Genomic DNA, 13,289 nt, shown 5'->3' with positions numbered 1-13,289 from the left:
TTAGTTTTCTATATAGCTAATCTCACAACACATAATGTAAAGGTTCTTTGTCACGTTAAGGATTCTTCTTAGAACCTTAACATCATACGGACGTTGCTTACACTTAAAAAGTTTCTTCACATTTTTCACATTTACACATATCATTTGCAGTATACTGGTTCTCTAAAGAACCATCCATTGGAAGGTTCTTCAGGGAACCAAAAGTGGTTCTTCTATAGCTTTGCACTAAGAACTTGTCCTGGCACATTTACTTTTAAGAGCGTATCCCAGGCTGTGTAGTGAACAGTGAATGGGTTAACGAGTGAACCGCTCCGAACACAACGTACTGGCTTCATCTCAGTGTTTCTGTCTGTAGTCCTCCTCCAGTCTCCAGAGTTTAAGGTCCTGTTTGTTAGTGAGCTTTTCTGGACCTTCCTGTGGAGCTGCAGCTGTTGGGCTACTTCCTCATAAACAGGAAGTCAATGGGACGTGTTTGTGTCACACAGGATGAGCTGTGTACTCTTTTATCCCTCACAGTCTCTGTGTTTCAGTTTTAGTTCATTGGCCTTTATTACCAGGAATCGCTTCTCATGTGACACCAAACAACAGGCAATACAGCAGTACTGATGGTAAAAAAGACTCAGCACAGCTACATTTTAATATATACAACAACAGCCATTGCTAATATCAATACACAACAACAACAACAGCTAACATTATTATTATTATTATTATTATTATTATTATTATTAATAATAATAATAATAATAATAATTTAACCTTTCAGGGTCTGTGTGAAGGTTCACTGTTTATATAGTAAATAATTTATAGCAGTTACTGAATAATTTAGGTGGATACTAAATCATTTATAATAGTTCCTGAATACTTTACAGGGGATACTGAATAATGTATAGTAGTTACTGAACAATTTATAGTGGATATTGAATAATTTATAGTAGTTACTGAATAGTCCATAGTATAAACCGAATAATTCATAGCGGATACTGAATAATTTGTAATAATTACTGAATAATTAGTAGTGAAAACTGAATAATGTATAGTAATTACTGAATAGGCTGATTTACAGTACAGGCTGAAAAATTCTCTCTCTGTCTCTCTCTCTCTCTCTATAATGAACAGAGCCCCATCAGTGTGTGCTTGTAAGCAGAGTAAACAGTAGCTTTACTAGATCTGTGTGTTTGTGTGTGTGTGTGTGTGTGTGTGTGTGTGTGTGTGTGTGAGTGTGTGTGTGTGAGTGTGTGTGTATGTGTTCGGTGTAAGGAAATGGAAGGGTGTGAGAGTGATTCCATAATAAAACTGAAATAAAACCAAGTTTAAAAGAGGAAAAGCTAAAACTGATACTCTTAACATTTAACTGAGGGAGAAAAGAACATATGCTAACAATATGGAGACAGCAACATGTCCAGACACAGTGGTTTCAATAATGCTATCACCAGCTGTATTCCCTAATTACACTTTAATTATCCCCATAATACAGTAAGCATCCCCTTTAATTCCAGCTAAACGTGCTACAGAATCTGAATCAGTTTATTCAGCTTTGAGAATTTTCTGTATTATAGCTTTATTACAAATTGTTCTATAATACAAGGCGTGATTAATTTTACTAAATGCATTCCAACTAGATGCGTTACTGCAAATATAGTGTGAATAGATTTATATTTTGATCTTTTTTTCCAGTCTTTACTATTATATGTGAATAGAGCAATAGCAATATAGGAACATTTGAACAGATTTACAATGTCATGATATTTCCACAGATTTGCTCCAGACTACATATGTTACTGTATGATAGTTAATATGTGTATTAAAGGAATGGTTGGGGAATTACATGCATGAACATGAAGGGGAGTTAGATTTTGGCACAACCACTATTGTCTAAAAAAGTGGTGTTCAGCTACAGAGGGTGAAGTTTTATTTATTTTTATAGTTCACAGTTGGTCGTACTGTGTCTTAAACCACATCAACAAGTCTGTGCAACGTTACTAAACACCAAGATGCAGTTTGAGCAGGTTACGAGAAGTTTTGGGGAAGTATTTACGGAAAAGATTTGAGTGACTATTAACTTCTAGTGTTCGGTAGCCACTTTAGCCTCATAGCTCAAATTTAGAGCTAAAGAGGCAAGATATGGAAACGTAGAAATTTAGTAAGATACAAAAATGTTATAGAATTATTTATTATAGACCAATCGGTCACTGCTGTGTCTGATCCACTCATACCAGCACAACACACTAACACGCCACCACATCATTGACACTGCAGTGCTGAGAATGATCCACCACCCACATAATACCTGCTCTGTGGGGGTCCTGACTACTGAAAAACAGGGTGAAGGCTGGCTAAAAAAAGTATGCAGAGAAACAGATGGACTACAGTCTGTAACTGTAGAACTACAAAGTGCACCTATATAGTAAGTGGAGCTGATAAAATGGACAATGAGTGTAGAAATGAGGAGGTAGTTTTAATGTTATGGCTGATCAGTATAAGTGAAAATTATTAATTAATCTGCTATAGTATGAAATGAAGTTTATTTCAGCTAAGTGTGTATATGAACAGATTTATGATGTTTTGACACTTGCACAGATTTATTACAGTCTAGGTATATTACTATAAGAGGCCAGGTCCAGCTGGTGTGTGTGTGTGTCTGTGTGTATGTGTCACCATGGCTGGCTGGAGGGGATGTTTTTACCCTTTAAGGCATTGGGGGCATTTCTGAGCTGTTTGCTGAAGCAGCCAGTGCCAGCATAAGCCACCTTGGAATGCAAACTGACGTAGCAATGTGTGTGTGTGTGTGTGTATGTGTGTGTGTGTGCACTGCAAGTGTTACTAGGTTAAAGTAAATAACACTCAAATAACACTTGAGTTTGTAGTCAGTTCAAGCTGGTTATCCCCATTTTGTTGTTTTTTACTTATATTGTGTTCTACAGTCATTAAGTTGAATGAATGAATAACTCACTCTGAATGTAGATATTGCGATATAAACTATTCATTATTTAAATCTGCATTTTTTAAATACAAAATAGAAGCTATATTTACCAACACAAAAACATCCACACAACCTGTTACCTTTCCATTTTTACAGCGTATATGTGTGTGTGTTCACATGTGACCTGTAATGTTGTTATAACAACCCTTGCACATGCTAATGAAGCAGTGTCAGGGTGTGTAAGTCCAGCTGTTTGGGTCGTACTCTATCATTGGCTCTGGATTGTAAACAGAAGTCCATCTGGTGTGGATATTTAGCCTGAAGCAAATCGTTAATGCGGCAGTTAAGAGCCACTCCAGCACATGCTTCACTGACCAATACAGGACCGGAAAGGACCTAGGAACAAGACAAAGACATGCGTAACATGTTTCAGAATGGACTTTACCATTGCAGTACCAAAAAAAAAAAATGGTTCCAAACTCCTAACTTCAAAGAATACAGACCAAGTCAAAAGTTTGGACACACTCACTCTTATTGTTACTATAGCCCAGAGTTTAGAGTTATAGTGTAGACATCAAAAGGAGCTTTACACACTCTCAAGCAGCTTCACAAGGAACCACTTAGGATGCTTTTCCAACCAACCAACCAATAATAAAAAAGTACATATATGTATGTATATATGTATTTATACACTGTTAATACACTGTTTATACCCTTAAGTCCACTGGTACTGATTACTTTCAGGAACCAAAAAAGTAATCTTATTTCTCTATACTTCTGTGGGACTCTCTAAAATGGGAAAATACAATAGTCTGTTTGGCACTTTAACTTTATTTTGCCATCACTACATTCAGAGATTCAGTGCATCATGAAATATAGAAAAAAATTACACCACGGTTTGGTTCGAAATTTTGGTTCTGATTTAGAAATAATTAAAAAAAAAAATCTGAGCTACCCAAATGTGGAGAGGGACTGAGAGTGAGGGAGGGTTATAGTGTGTAATGATGTGTGAAGAGTGTTGAGTGTGTAAAGCAGGAATGCAAGAAGTGTTTAATGCTGGTTTAGCGTAAGGAATGAGGAACGTGCCAAAACGATCTGTGGAGGACTGGGGCACTGACAATAAATAGCCATCCACAGAAACTAGACTTGTACAGTATGCAGTCCAACAAGAATGTTGCGGCCCTTTGTGTGTTTGTCACTGCCTAAAATGTTTGATTTTGCAAGCATTTGCCTTTTTTTCTTTATATTTTTCTTCAACCTGTTTTGAAAGTTGCCTATTTAGTCCCTGATAAAAACAAGAGAGAAACTAATTGGAAATTAAATTAAACTCTAAGGAATGAGAAAATATGATTAAAAAATATTTTTATACTCTATAAATTCTCAAAGAACAGAACTTTTTATAATGAAATGAAACTTGTATACATACGCACCATATTTCTATATTCAAATACTCATGAAAGTAAGTGAAATAAAGTGCTCTCAAAGTCTAAAGGTCTAAAAATAGTTTGCCTAATATTTCATCATTTTTATAGGTTCATCATTCTAAAATTGGAATTATGGATTATAGGTGTGTGTGTTTTAAGAAATATAATATGTGTGTGTGTGTGTTAATTTGTGTATGTAGGTAAATATGTATGTTAGTGTCTATGTGTGTGTAAATGTGTGTATGTAAGTGTGTGTTTGTGTATGTGTGTAGTTATGTATGTAAATGAGTGTGAGTGTGTGTGTGTGTGTGTGTGTGCGTGTGTGTGTGGGTGTCTATGCGTGTGAGGTGGAGGTCCACTTTGAGCTGCTGAGTGATGTAGGGGCTACAGTAGAGTGGCAGCAGTGTGTGCAGTGTAAGTGGAGGATTTCCTGCAGGGAAGCAAAATGGTTCTTTGATTCATTGTAACACTCGTCCTGTCTCTTACACACACACACACACACACACACACACATACACACACACACACACAATGCTTTTAGAGCGACAGGAACCCAAGCATTTAATGTTTACAAGATTAAGTTCCCTTTTCGTCCCTGTTTACCCCTGAATAAACACAGGCTTTTCTCTGAAACACTCTTTGTTCTGCTAGTCTGTGTTCTTGTGTCAGTTATCTCATTTGAATTTGTTAGTTAAAGGACACACACTCACCTCGTCAGCCTGTTTTCTGGAGAATTTGGGATGCAGATACACTAGAAAATAAATGTAAAGTTCAGATATATTCAAATTATAATGGGGGTGACTAAGTGCACACAAATGTGATCTTTGTATCCATTGTATTGAGGTTGATCAAGCTTTACAGAATGCTGGTAAAAATCTCACCTAATGAGAAACTGTAGCTCACAACTCAGTTTATATCACAATACCTACATTTAGAGTGAGATATTCATTCAACCTTATGAGAAACTGTAGCTCACAACTCAGTTTATATCACAATACCTACATTTAGAGTGAGATATTCATTCAACCTAATGAGAAACTGTAGCTCACAACTCAGTTTATATCACAATACCTACATTTACAGTGAGATATTCATTCAACCTAATGAGAAACTGTAGCTCACAACTCAGTTTATATCACAATACCTACATTTACAGTGAGATATTCATTCAACCTAATGAGAAACTGTAGCTCACAACTCAGTTTATATCACAATACCTACATTTAGAGTGAGATATTCATTCAACCTTATGAGAAACTGTAGCTCACAACTCAGTTTATATCACAATACCTACATTTAGAGTGAGATATTCATTCAACCTAATGAGAAACTGTAGCTCACAACTCAGTTTATATCACAATACCTACATTTACAGTGAGATATTCATTCAACCTAATGAGAAACTGTAGCTCACAACTCAGTTTATATCACAATACCTACATTTACAGTGAGATATTCATTCAACCTAATGAGAAACTGTAGCTCACAACTCAGTTTATATCACAATACCTACATTTAGAGTGAGATATTCATTCAACCTTATGAGAAACTGTAGCTCACAACTCAGTTTATATCACAATACCTACATTTACAGTGAGATATTCATTCAACCTAATGAGAAACTGTAGCTCACAACTCAGTTTATATCACAATACCTACATTTACAGTGAGATATTCATTCAACCTAATGAGAAACTGTAGCTCACAACTCAGTTTATATCACAGTACCTGAGATGGGGGAGAAGCTAAGTAGCGTGCTACTTTTTGTAGCTAATAGCTGTAGCCGCTACAGTTTTATGAAATGTAGCTAATAACTGCAGCGCCTACAAAGTTTTGTGTAGCTATAGCGATCATTTTTGCTGCAATTTTGCTACAGCCTTCAGACAATCAGCACAAAATCTGAAGCACTAGAATCATATAGGGACACTAGCAGAAGTTAGCATTGTTGTTGCATTTTGTTTTTATTCCTCATGTTTTAGCCACGTTTATGGCCCAAATTGAAGGGCTAGCTCTAATAGTCATGGTTTGCCGATGGGTATTGGGTACTACTGAATTGGATGAATGTCTCTGTACTATAATGTGCCATAAAAGCCCTGATTGCTGTGTGATTTTTTGTGCTGTAGGTGGACTGGACCCGGAATCCTCCTGTGTGTATGCGTGTGTGTGGGTGTGTGTTTTTCCCATGCCATCCTGTGTGCAGGGTTTAGATAAGGTCATGTCTGTGGATCAGGTGCGTGACTATCAACCCCTCATGAGATTTGTTTTGACAGGGGAGGGTCCAGAGAGGCGTGGGCCGGGGTCAATCTTCCTCGTACTGTGTGCGTGTGAGTCTGTTTTCATCTCTTAGTGGGGAGTAACTTGTTCCATGTACTCCAATAACATTTTGATGGATTTGATAGAGCCTAACAAACAGGTCAGCAGTTCCTTTACAGATTCTTATTCACTAGCTTTTTACTGTAGGTCTCTGTTCCACCTTAAATGGTGCGGCTGTTACATTCTGGTGCGCAAGGTAGCTGCACCATTTAAGGTGGAACAGAAACTGGTTTCAGTCTCATAGTTCTTATTCTGATTCGGGCTCCAGTTCTATAAGTTGCTGAGTACCCAGTCGTTTTTGAGCTGCTTTTTTTTTTTCAACTTACAAAAGACCATGGAGAGACACCACACTAGTATGGGTGTGTATGTGCTTTTTCACTGGCTGCTCTGTGATGTTCTCAACAGCCAAACAGGGATGTTCCATGTGATCATAAGCTGTTTTGGTTCTGTTTGATGTTCTACAAAAGTGTTTTCTGCTTCCAGGTGTGTTCTGTTTTTAATACAAAATGTATCAGATCATCCTGACACCTCAGCCTCACATAATAGTTAATAATGTTAATAATAAATTTAATAATAAATTAGAAAAAAAAAATTAAATATATAAATAAAAATAAAGACAAAAAAAATAAAAATAAAAATCAAGAGAATGCTTTTTCAATGAAACAATAGACGCCATATCGCCCTCTGAATTTCCTGTAGGGTATTACAGTATTACAGTGGATCATATGATCATTATAGATTATTAATCGCAATTTTGTTTTTGCATTCAATGGTGGGATTTTCCCATAATTATGACAAATCAATTTGATTGACTAATCTTCGGAGCCCTAATATAAAGGTAGCCTAAGATGAGATGGCAGTGTTTATGCGAGTTTTCTCAGCGTCAGCTCCAGTCCCCCTCAGTGAAATGCTGGGAGAACGAAACGACAAAGGTTCTTCTACTGCTGCTCGGCTGCTTTAAGTGGGTATCTGCAATGCAGTGTGTGTGTGTGTGTGTGTGTGTGTGTGTGTGTGTGTGTGTGTGTGTGTGTTTTAATGCGTTATCTGCACCTGGGCTGCAGAGAAGATTTGTCGTTGCTTTTCTTTTGGGATCTAACTTTTATGTGTCTGCTCTCAGGTCAGGGCGTTTCAATTCAATTTAGTTCAGTTCAGTTCAATTCAGTTCATTTTAGTTCTGTACTTTTCAGTTCAATTCAGATCAATTTGATTCAGTTCAGTTCACTTCAGTTCAGCTCAACTGAATTGAATTCAGTTCAGGGATAAGAAATACAATCACAGATGTGTGAATATAAAGTGAACATGGTCAATGTAATTATTCACATTTAAATTTTATTCAAATTTTATTCAAAACAGTTCAGTCCAATTAAGATCCGTTTTATTAATCATCGTTTGTTGAGTTCAAGACACAGTTTGATGGGAAATGCAAGGGGTTTTTCTCACTCCATTCAAATGTAAATAAATAAATAAATAAAAAGAAAGACAAAAATCACCTTCCTTGTTAAACTGCGATACCCTGTTTTTATCCTCTTTGGAATAATGTGATTATGTGACATTAATTCAAATGTGTTTTTTGTTTATTATTAGTATTTTAATTCCATCCATATTTGATATTTACATACCAAGCTGCCTTGGATGTATCAGGAGTTTGTCACATCAAACCATCAGGTTACTGTGACTGTAAGGTTGCTGTGTAGAAATACACACTTTCACACTTTTTGGTCATTTCATTTTGATCCTGCGTCCCCCATTTTTTTTAAAAAATGACCACTGCTTATGATATTTATAGGACAAATAATACACTTAGGTTCTTGTTCCATTTGACTATTCAGTTCAAATCAGTTGAATTACATGTGTCTAGTGCTTTTTACAGCAGACGTTGTCACAGAAAGTGGTTTTACAGAGATCCAGACACTAAGCTACTATCTCTGTCTCTCTTTCTCTATCTGGCACTTTATTGTCTTCTGTGGTTTTGGAGGCCTTTTAAATCGAAGCGCTGTGCTAATCTGTCTCTGCAGAAACAGCATTCAGTTAGAAATGTAACTTCTGCTCTGGTTTGAGAGGAGTAGATGTTGGAGGTGGAAATTTGGAGATTTTACTGCTTCTGGGAGGAGTTGACTTTACTCTCATCACCATGACGATCACTACAGAGTGAACACTATCATTACCAGTATCATCACCCGTACGGTCATCATCGTCTTTACTGCGACTCATCCATCATCCCTCTCAGCACAGTTTATGATCCAAGACTGTTTCTACACCGCATGCTGAGAGCTTCATGGTCCACAGAGATGTGGCACTTCACCAGAAATGTTCTGCCTGTTCTCTTCTACTCTACTTGCAGCATCAGTCAAACGTTTTGACCCTGATTTGTTCCTAATATATCTCTGAATATAAAATAGTGCAATTGATGCCCATATTTAAATTTATTACCAAAAACAAAATTCTCAGTGTAAAAAAAATGTTATTATATTAAATATTTGATATAATAATAGGAGTAGGTGTGTCCAAACATTTGCCTGGTATTTCACATGGTATCATATGGAATTGTCTTCAATATTAGGCAGTTTTCAAAGGAAATGAATTCAAAATCAGGCAGTTCAATTGTTCCAGACCAGCAGTGTGTACAGTATATTATGGAACAGACAGTTCCAGTCCTTAAATTTCATTATGCACCTGGTATACGCACATGTATGACCACCTCACAACAACTGAACTCTGTATTACTGCACAACGTTGTGAAAAATCCTTGTGATGTTAATGGAATAATCTTTAACTCTAATGCTGCTCGCATGGACCACTGAGTGTACTGATGAAGTAAGAACCTGTTTTTGTTTAAACTGAGGAGCTGACAGCTTATTTTCTTAACTAGACCTGGGCTGATCAGCTAGTTAACTGGCTAAAAGATAGCTAACAACCATCATTAATATCACACTTGAATGAATGGCTTACACACTTCAGTTGTCCATGTTTCAATCAGAAGCAGCAACAAACTCAGGCTAAATCTTAAACAGCTCCATACTCTCTAAATAGAGTGCTAACTATGTACGTTTTAAAATTCTAGCTTCTATAGCCAAATAGTGCACTATATGTCAAGTATGCATGTCGCTTAATTCCAAATTACTTTTTTAGCTCTATTATGCACTTTTGGGAAGTCAGCCCTAGCATGGTAAGAGGAACGCCCTTGGGTTGGTGCTGTGTAAGACTTGCGGTGGTAGTCTGGTGTGCTTATAAAGTTTTTGCAGAAAAGTATCAAGTCATTTTTTTTTTCTCCATCTGCAAAGTGGAAGTGGTTCCATGTCCAAGAAAGAAAGTGGTTCCAAGAAATCAGTTTTCTTCATACTTTCTACATACTAAATAGACTTATAGTTCACTCTTTTGAAATGCATGTAATAATGATCAATAATTATTGATATAGAGAGAAATACTACCCAGGCTGATTAAATCCCTCCTCTCTCTGATTCAGCAGCATGCAGGTGGTGTGGGATTTGTGCATGCCTGGCCTGCTGAGATGTTTCTGTGAAAAGGTGTGAAAGCCTCACCTGTGAAGTGAGAAAACACACTGCTTGTAGCTGCTGTGAGAACACACTCTCTGAACCCTCCCGAGGGAGATGCTGTGTGAAACTCCTCATCCTCCTCAGCATTTTTCAGGGAATCCTCAGTGCACCTGGTTCCTTTCCAGATCTTCTCTGAGTCCAGATTCCCTCAGGGCTGGAGGACCTGAGAGAGATTCACACCGCTCATTCAAACAAACACAGTCTGCTCATGAAGTCTAGTGGTACTGGCCTGGATGCACAAGCTTGACTGAAAACATTTTCTACAATTAAAATGAATACAATTTTCCAAGATTTAAGGTTGGTGAGTAAAATTTCTCACAACTTATTATTTATTAATATTATTTATTTCTAACAAATTATTATTTATTATTAAAATGGTAGTTTGGATTTTTTTTCTCCTGAGAAGTTTTGGGGAGGTTTTTTGTGACAGTAAACAACATCTCTTTATTTTTTATTTTTTTAACCACTGTTGTCTGATGTCACAAGAGATCCTCAGAGTTCACCTGTTGGCAAATACAATTAATGTATTGCCTAAATATATTTTCAGATAAAACAATATTTGAAGCGTAATTTCCATGCAACACCTTGTTATTTCTCTGGTTAACAGGATTTGTAGCTTGCATTTAATCACTCTATGGATCACGATAAAAGTAAGCTAACAAAGGCGGCACAGTGGCACAGTGGGTAGCACTGTCGCCTCACAGCAAGAATGGCCTGGGTTCGATTCCTGGCCAGCTGACCAGGGTCATTTCTGTGTGGAGTTTGCGTGTTCTGCCTGGGTTTCCTCCCACAGTCCAAAGACATGCAGGATAAGCGGTTTAGATGATGTGTGTGTGGGTGGATAGCTGGCTAGTTTAGCTTAGCTATGACTGCTGGGACAGGCTCCAGCAAACTTTTGTTTTATCTGTCTATGTGTTGCAATATTCTAAAGCAATCTGCCATGATGATATTGAAAGTGAAAGTGAAATCAGTGCAAAACCACAACCTCCAGCAGCTTATTGCTTTTGCAAAGCATTAAAACTTAATCTTAATACACACATGAATACACAATATCGATCATAGGTGCAGTCGTATGTGTTTATATTGACATTGTTGGGACAAAACCTTGTATCTCCATTTTTGCTGTAATTTTTATTTTTTATTTTAATTTTTATTTATTATTAAACAGCATTTCCTTTCTTTGTGTGAAAATTTCAGAATGGATAGACCAATAGAAATAGTTCAGCATTACGTGGAAAATATGTTTTTACTTCAACTTAAGAACATTTTCCCTTCTTCTGTAAACATATTTTGGAGATGGTTTTGTTCTAGCAGTGATGATATGGTGTGTTTTTATATGGCTTTGCACATGCCTCAGTCTCACATTAAAACCAAAACAATCCGTTTTAATGATGACCAGGTCAGAGCTCCTGAAAAGATGATAAAACACACCGAAGTGTGAAAACAGCGTCAGTTCGTCTGTTGCAGAAACCAGAGCAGGTCTGTAGAAAGAGGAGACAACAGTTCATTCTGTGGTTGGTCTATTTAGATGTTATTGAACCATTTTGCATTCATACTTCAAACTAACTCCGCTTTGGAAGTGGAGTTTGTTGCAACAGAATTCTAATGGCAGCGTTCACACTTCTAACAAGCCGAGCTGACAGAGCGTTCACATCAGGGTTCATATTAATTGAACCAAACCTGTGAACACACTCTAAAGTTGCTATAGTTTTCTGCAGCTAAAGCCAGCTGTAGTCCGCAACGTATGACCCCTTTTGCACAACCTTTACATTATTTCTAGATTATTTGTGTGCTGTCTGTTTTATGTATATGGATGATTCTACTGAACTGGTTCAAAACACATTTCAGACTTTTGACTGACGTGGACTTCAGACTAAAATTTGCTATGAGTGACACTATTCCTTAATTATGTCTATTTTGTTATAATACATGATTAAATGTATCAAATATTTCAGTAGTGACTGTGTTGGTAGTGACAATGTTAGCTAATTTTGAGAACTCCATCTACATGACTAGCAAACGCAGAAATGAATTGTTTCAGTAGTGACAGTTCTTAATGTTACACACTGATTTTCAGACGTTTGAGACACATTTACTACAAAACAATGATATCTAACTGGTCACCGTGTGGCCATGAGAGAGAAGGATGCAGTCTTACTTCCTGTTCTGAAATGCAGGGGTGTGGCTAAAATAAGGCTCCGCCCATGGACTAAAACATTATTGACATTAAAATGTAGAACAGCATTTCTTCAATACATTTAAAAGAAATTAAAAAGGTCTTGAGTTGAAATTTAGAGGTTGGGACAGACACCTCACTGCAGAAAGTACACTATAAACGTTGATTCTGTATTTAACTTTTTAATGTTTCTATCAATACCTGGGGTTTGGATAGATCATAACATAATCCTTGTAAATATCTAAGATGTGAATACTTCATTCATTCATTCATCCATCCATCCATCCATCCGTCCATTTATTTATTTATTTATTTATTTATGTGTGTGTGTGTGTTTAAAAGGTGAACCCTTCAATATAGAGGGAATCTTCATTAGCTAACTTTTTATAACTTCCTAATTCTGCTCTCTCTCCCTCTCTCTGTTTCTCTGTTTCCCCCTCTCTCACCTCTCACTCCACTCACTAACTGTTTCCATGTACTGGGTGGAGATGATAGATGAGATGATTGAATGAGAGACAGGGGGAGAGAGAGAGGAAAGAGAGAGAGAGTGAAAGAGAGAGAGTGTAGTTTGGCAGCAGTGAAATGTAGTTCAAGAACCAGACAGAGCACTTCAGTATGTGTATGTGTTTGTGTGTGTGCATGTTTCAGACACTGCATGCACACACACATACACACACACACACACACATACACACACACACACACACACACACACACATACACACACACACACACACACACACACACACACACACACACACATACACACACACACACACACACACACACACACACATACACACACACACACACACACACACACATACACACATCCATACTCTTCCTGCTTCTTTAACACCCCCCACAAGTTTCCTCGTGTTTCTTATTTCCTCGTTTCA

The sequence above is a fragment of the Colossoma macropomum genome, unplaced genomic scaffold (genome assembly GCF_904425465.1).
Source record: "Colossoma macropomum unplaced genomic scaffold, Colossoma_macropomum, whole genome shotgun sequence".
NCBI lineage: Eukaryota > Metazoa > Chordata > Actinopteri > Characiformes > Serrasalmidae > Colossoma > Colossoma macropomum.
This window is presented reverse-complemented; position numbering follows the sequence as displayed.